The following is a 7,341-nucleotide window of genomic DNA, read 5'->3' as shown; positions in this document are numbered from 1 at the left end:
CAAGTCTTTTCTTAGAAAAATTATCTTGGAAAATGTAAATATTTTTCAGTCAACAAATCAGTCATAACAGTAGGAAGACACATTTTGTGGCAAAGTATTCTCTGTAAAAGCAGGGGGGAAGTATCTTGAGTAGTTTACCATGTTGCTCAATATGGCGGCAACTTTGAAGGTATTTAGATCGTCTAATGAAAAGGTTGAGGAGGCCTGGTGCCTCGCACAAGACAAACCACCTACTGATACTCTAAACAAATTAGATACTATTTTAACTCTGTGTTATCTTTGTAAACAAAATTATTTACATGAATTAGGCGAACTTTTCAAAGGTCCTTCTAATTTTATCCCCAGGTGGCATTCGTGTCTGTACATGAGTTACTTGCCTAGGTGCTATCTCTGTATGTATACCACACAAAGTGATGCCTTTAATCGTTGATTTCTTTCCAAACAGTTGCATTATTTTTTGGTTGATATAAGAAATAACCTTTTCACCCTATGCAAACATACAGTTCCTTTTTTTATTCTCACACAAATCCTATTGTTTCCATTTGAAAGCTCCTACCAATTACGATGATCTGACAGGTCCCTGATGATCCTAGTTGTCTCATAAGGATCTCACCTGTTGCAATAGACAGCTGTATTTTGTTACTTTTGACTCTTCTCCTAGTAATGAGATACAGTGCAGCTAACAATTTCCATACACTGTTGAATTCAGCTTGAGGTTTTCAAAAGGGGGTTAACTGAGAAAGAGAGAGAGATGAGGTGTGGAACTGGGCATTAAAAAGAAAAATTGAACAATTTTTTTTGTTAATTTTTGTTTGCTAAATGCATTCATTGAAATACAGTGGAAATAAGGATCACTATGAGGATCACTGTAAGGATCACTATAAAATCGGGTGCTAATCATTGCAAATGGGGATTGGTGATTAAGGGGGGGGGGTATTCCCTACCTTTGTTCAACACTTCTCCAAAAAACATATTTTGACCTCTGAGAGGTAAGATGACTTCACTGTGATGAATCAAAGGACCCCAACAGTCCAAATTTCATGTACAATGTCTTAGAAAAGCGAATTCCTTGAAAATTAATCATATTCAAAAGAAATTGCAGTGTCACTCCTCCCCTCCTACACTTGTGAGGGCCTTTAAAATAAAACCTTAAGGCTCCACATTATTGTGGTCAGTATTTGTGGTCTTAATGAATGTGGCCAGTTTGTGTAACACCACAAAAGAGTAGTGGTCACCCTTGATAACACAAATTGCCGCTAACTTTTCCTGAAATGGGTACGATTGATAAGCTTACTTGCGTCAATCATGTATGTATGCCAGTGAGACCCTTGCATCAGTTTGGGATTGTTTACATCATACTAAAAGAATATTATGATAAATAAAAGAAAGAAACCAATGTATAATATCTTTATTTCAAGCTTGGACCCATCATACATGCATATGTATATGATGGGTCCAAGTTTCAAGAAACTATTCGCTTAAATCTTTTTTTTGTGTGTTATTTCTATGTTCATACACATGACAAATATTTGGTTGTCTGATAGCATGTACATGCATTACTGTAATGTTTAGTCCAAACTTGAGTTTGTCTCTTATTTTAAGATATAAATGTCAGAATATATTGGACTCAGAAGTCTGTATAGTTTTATAGCCTTGTTTGATCCATTATTCTCTGTGGAATTTGTTTCGTGACAGAGGTCATGGCCTGTTTGTCTGTTTGTATAAGTTTGCATTAGATTAGGATTAGGAGATTTTTTGTTTTATGTTACCTTCCTATAAAGTACACAAATCTAACAGAATCTGTTGGTATCCTTAAAACTTTTTTCAGGTTGGACATCTGTATTGTTTCTTCATTTTTATATTAATTTGATTCAGTTTATCTTCACTAAAGAAGAGATTACATGAAGCTGACTTGGTAAATACTACAAGACTCTCACAATATAAATATGGTAGTAGGATTGTTTACTTCGTGTCAGTTATCATATTCTAATATGTCCCTTTAAAAGTATCTTTCATCATCTTGTTGCTGCTCTCCTTAGATATGATTCAGCCATGAGGAATCTTTGGATAAACTTGGTAACTAGAGAATGATCCCCCACACAAAGTCTAATAGCACCAAAAAATAATGTGTAAGTTTACTACTGTCTATTTATAGATTTAAAGCTTAAAATAAGACCAAGATAAACAATAAAAATTATAGTACACATATGACAATAGTTAGTTGTATTAGACCAAAAAAAGAACTGGCAATCTTTGAGATAAAGATGTGATTATGGCTGGGCAGACAGTGGGCAGAGCTGGGGATTTCCTTTTTTTCCGTGGGCATCGGAATTTCAAAATGACTCTTATTGTCCAAATCTTGGCGGTGTTGATGGTTTAATAAGAGGGCAGAGCCAGGAACATTAAGTGAGGGGAGGGGTAGACTGCTAAAATTATAGCCATGTAAAAACACTTTGTGTTAGTGTGGAACAATATGGCTAAATGATGATGACTGCTGTCCAACCCAGGAAGATATCACCTCAGGTGACAGAGAGAATGACAAGGAATGACAGGGGTTGTTGGGGGGGGGGGGGGTTAATCATTTTCCTTTTGCACCCTTACTGGGCAAATGGGCTCTTTAAGTGATGGAAAAGTCAACTGGAGGTCCTTTTGTTATCAGGTTTTACATTGTATCTTTAAAAAAAGTAGGTACACTTACTTAATGCTGTATTTTGTTATTTTTAAAAACTTCAAAGTTTAGACCTATAAAAGTGAAGGTTGTACGTAAGTGGCAGAAAAAAGTAGATTGTATAAGCCGTGTGGGTGCTTATTTACTGTATGTTTGACTTCTGGTTTAATGAAGAAAAGATGAAACCATTGCACAGTGGGATGTGGCTGTAAAGAACCAACACTTAGGAGAGGTTTCAAGGGAGAGATCATCACATATTCTTTTGAGATATCATCTTTTAAAGGAGAAAATGGGAGCAAAGAGAAAGATCAGATCTGAAAGTACAGAAATTTGGATGAACTGGGACTTGTTGAACAATGAAAAAAAAAACACTGTAAACTTAAAAAGAAAAATGTCATTAAAGTCATTCATTTCAGATGGTATGTTGAAAATTCAGTGTTTTTATGATTGAACATAGTAGACCTGTACTTTTATTAGTTATCTGATTTGAAATGAAAAAGATGTCAGCCAGAGAAAGAGCAATGACGAAGAGGCACAAAATACCAAAATCAAAACATGAAGAATTGTGACATTGGGGAAATTTTACATTTTTAAATAATTAAAGTGATATAGATAATCTCACATCCAGGTAAAAATGTTTTAAACCTTTCCCATGCTTAAGCATTATAAATTAATACATTTATGTTTCCTTATTTACACAAATGAAAGCATAGGTATAGGACAAACAAGTTTGTTGTTCAAAATTTGGACGTTGACGGACAGTTTTATTGAAAGGTCCTTCTAGTAAAATAAATGGTGTAAAGCTATTCAATAGTTGTAAGGACACGTCAGCTCTGTAACCAATTCAAAATTTCAATTAAGCTTTGCACAAGGCAGGAACATTAATGGAAAAACACCCCTATATGTTAAGTTTATTCAACAAAATATCCAATGGAGCATAGAGGTGTAACATGGAAGGTTTGAGAAGTGTTATCATGGTCACAATCACTCACACCCTATAACAAGGAGGACCACCCAGAGGGGGCGGGGCAAGCACCAGCTTATCCCGTCATTGATCACAGGTGGGAGGGCAACTGCAGAGGGGAAATGAAACCATCATGGAATTGTCAAATAAAATACCAGAATTGAACCCATTCACAAAATTTGGGCATGGAGTGAGTTGTGAACTACATAGTGCAGACTGTCACATTTTTCGTCTGTTGTAGTGGAAAAAGCTTTAGGGATTTGCTAGAGTGGTACAGGCAGGCTTTGTCCTTAATTAATTGTATGCTTTGAGTCATTAGTTGGTGGCAATGATAGTTTAGAAAGAGCAATTAGAGCCTTTACCTTGTTCTTAGTCTTCTTTTGTAGTTGCATACAAATGTAGATTTAGGGAGGTGAAAGATATCGTAAAAGAACTGACAAAATTGTGCTAGATATCTTTAGATGTTGAAATATGATTAAATTCCCTGATGCTTTATTCATTAATTTTGAAACAAATTTGTTATCCTAGCAGTTTTCTTAATCTTGATTAAAAGCAGTGATCCAAACTATCTACTAAAACAAGTAGTCTTATAGCTCATCTTCTTTTGTCCAGAATTGCATTCAATCAAATTTGCCTGGATCATGCCATAGCCCAAAACTAACATTGACAACATGATACAAAAAACTTAAGATAAATCGAACACTTGGGTGTGATATTTTTCTTGGATTAGAAGCAAGAAAGCTTTTCTTTGAGGACCTCAATAGAATTTTCTTCACTGAAATTAAAGTGTTTGCAGGTTTTAGGCTTCTGCAATATCGAGGATGTACATGATACTATGTTATCGCTGTGATATCCAGTTGGGATTACTGTCCTTGAGTTTTCTAAACATCCCATCCCACTTTAATTAAACGTTGAACAGAAAAGAAATTGTTTGGACACCATCAAATGAGTCACTTGGATGTCTGTGCACAGTATTCTCTTCATAGTTTAAGAAATGAGTTGGATAAAGTGTCTTTGTTTTTACTTTCATTTAACCTTGAACTTGATTCTTTGCTCTGGTCACAATTTTCACTCCACACTTAAAGCCAGGGGATGGAAGTCAACATTCTTTGAGCATTTTTTTCTTCGTAATTTTGTTCGTTTTTTTCTGATTTGACATTGTGTCTTTGCATTTTCACCATTTCATTATTTTTTCATGTTTTCTCAAAGAGTACACATGTTCAAGTTTATCCCTCTTTTTTGCTATACTTTTGTAAAATGCATACCATACCCAATACAGTGTATGTGTATTTGATAAGTAAGATTTCTTTCCTAAACTTTTTTTCATAATTTACTAAAGGCACTTATTCATTTGTTGACACAGATACTGAGGATCCAGATTGTTTGTTAACTTCAGTCGCTCTGGTTAGGGCAAACAATAACCCAATATGCCAAACATTTTCAAGAGATCAGTCTTCTGTTTATGCAATGGTAGATATAACATCCCTATCATTATCAGAATCAACTCAGTTTGCGATGATCAAAAGTTTCGTCGTGGTGTTTCTGAGTTCATGGTATGCTTATTAGCTTAGATGCGAGAGTGCACCAAGTGGTCCGACATGTCTAAATATTTTCCCAGAAAACACTGGCAAATGCTTTTTTCTGAGAAATAGTTCTGGACATTGGTAAGGAAGTGAGGGCTGAACAGAGGTCATTTAGTGCGATTTTTTCAGACTGATAATCCTACCAGCTGACTGTTTTGAATTTTTTTTTCTATTTTCAGGAAAAAAGTTTTACCTCTGAATGGTTTCTAAAAATAAGTGTATCTTACAAGCTTAACAGTTGGACTATTATTATGTACTTTGACTCTGCATTTTTCTGTGAAAAATTCTTACAAAAATGGAGTTTAATTATATTACAATTGTAAACTTACATGAAAGTGTATATTTTGAATGGAAAAAGTTATTTCAATATTTCTAGGTGCTATATTTTTCTGTGGTTAGGAGTGTGGGTACCACAGTGTGCAATGAGTAATTATACAGCCAACTTCTCACAGCTTGAAATCATTTTATAGTCTTTAATGTTCAAATGTTTTCAGGATTCTTGTTACTGAAGGGAGGGGCTCTGATTAATCAGGACAGGCACATGTACATACAAGCAATAACATGTATGTTTGAAAACGCTGTAATGCGTAACACACAACACAAATTTAATTAGCGTGTTCTCAATACATGATAAAAATATCATCAGTTGTTTGCCTCAGCATGGTCTCAAGTTTTCCCCCACTGTGTCCAGAAATATATATCTGCAATCACTACTTAATCTTGGGTATATTAAATTTGATATGATTATTGAGATGTAGGAAAGAAAACCGAGTTCTTTCTATCATCTCTCTCTCTCTCTCTCTTGCTTTCCTATACAATTAATTGGGAGAAAATGCCTGTCTGAACACAAGCTAGGCGCTATTATTTTACTCTCAGTGGGGATTAAGCTTTGTTTTTATTCAGGTCTACCTTTATATGACCTTTAATCTGAAATTGTTGTAGAGACCAAAACCTGTCAAATTAAGATATCAGCAAATTTAGAAAAATTAGCTTTTTATTATGAATAATCACTTATAAAGATTTAAGACATTTCATGCAGACAGTACTTCGAATTTAAAATGTCTTGTCTGACCTAATGTGTTTGTAAATGTGACATTTTCTTGAGAAATAAAAGTACATTTCCTCCATGTGATCACTTTCTTAAAAAAACTTTTGACTAAACTATAATTTTGTGATCACTGTCATGTTTCTGGAGTTTTAAATCTAAGATTATCTTTAATTTATTACTAAACTACAGAACCATATATCCATACCCTCTAATTTGAAACTGGTGACACATTTTACACTTGTCTCTGTGTCTGTTTTGTCATTGACAATAACTGTTTAATGTGGGTGGATTAGTTATGACAGGGCATGTCACTAAACTATGTCAAATATTTGCATCATAGTCTCTGATGATTAATTATAGATAATAATCAGAAAATGTAGTGTCTTTTGCTTTAGACGTCACTACAACGTCTCCCGTTCTGTCCAGACAAAATAGCCTCAGTCTCAAGTAAATTGCTGTGGAGTCATAGGTGTATTGGTGGGGGTGAGGGATTGTCAGGGACAATCTACTCAAACTTTAATTGTAGGTTTTACATTGTAGGCCAATTATAAAGTTGTTAAAGTTTTTCTCTTATGCACTTAGTCACTTTCTCTCGTCAAGTGTGAAGAGATCAAAGGCTAGGTTCTCCTTTAAGGCCAGGTTCACTTATTATTTGTGCATATCTTCCTGGCTGGGAAACAGCTTTTTTTGGCAAAGTTTTATTGTGTTTGATGGGAGATGTGAAAGAAAAGAAGCATGGCATTCTCTTATTCTATCAACTTCTTTTGTTTGAATTTCCAATTCACGTATTGGAGGAATAAATCTATCAATCATTATTAGCCCCCTACTGCAATTTACAGGCAAACAAAGTGCAATATGAGATTTTCAGATGTTTTAATGGGGTTATAAGAATTAAACGTTTCTTTTACTTATTCATTTTCCATTTCTGTCACTCAAAAACACTCTTGTTTATCTGCATTACAGTAAATTACAAATTCGTATTGTTCTTTTGCTGTATATTAGAGCATGTATGCATTTTTTATCTCTGCATATCTAATTCGGAAGTAAGATCATTGATTATACACTGCAGTTTTTTCTA

Source organism: Lingula anatina, chromosome 1, assembly GCF_051362555.1.
Source record: "Lingula anatina isolate TDL-2025a chromosome 1, LinAna3.0, whole genome shotgun sequence".
In the NCBI taxonomy this organism is placed as follows: Eukaryota; Metazoa; Brachiopoda; class Lingulata; order Lingulida; family Lingulidae; genus Lingula; species Lingula anatina.
The sequence above is the reverse complement of the archived record's forward strand: the minus strand, read 5'-3'. Positions refer to the sequence as shown.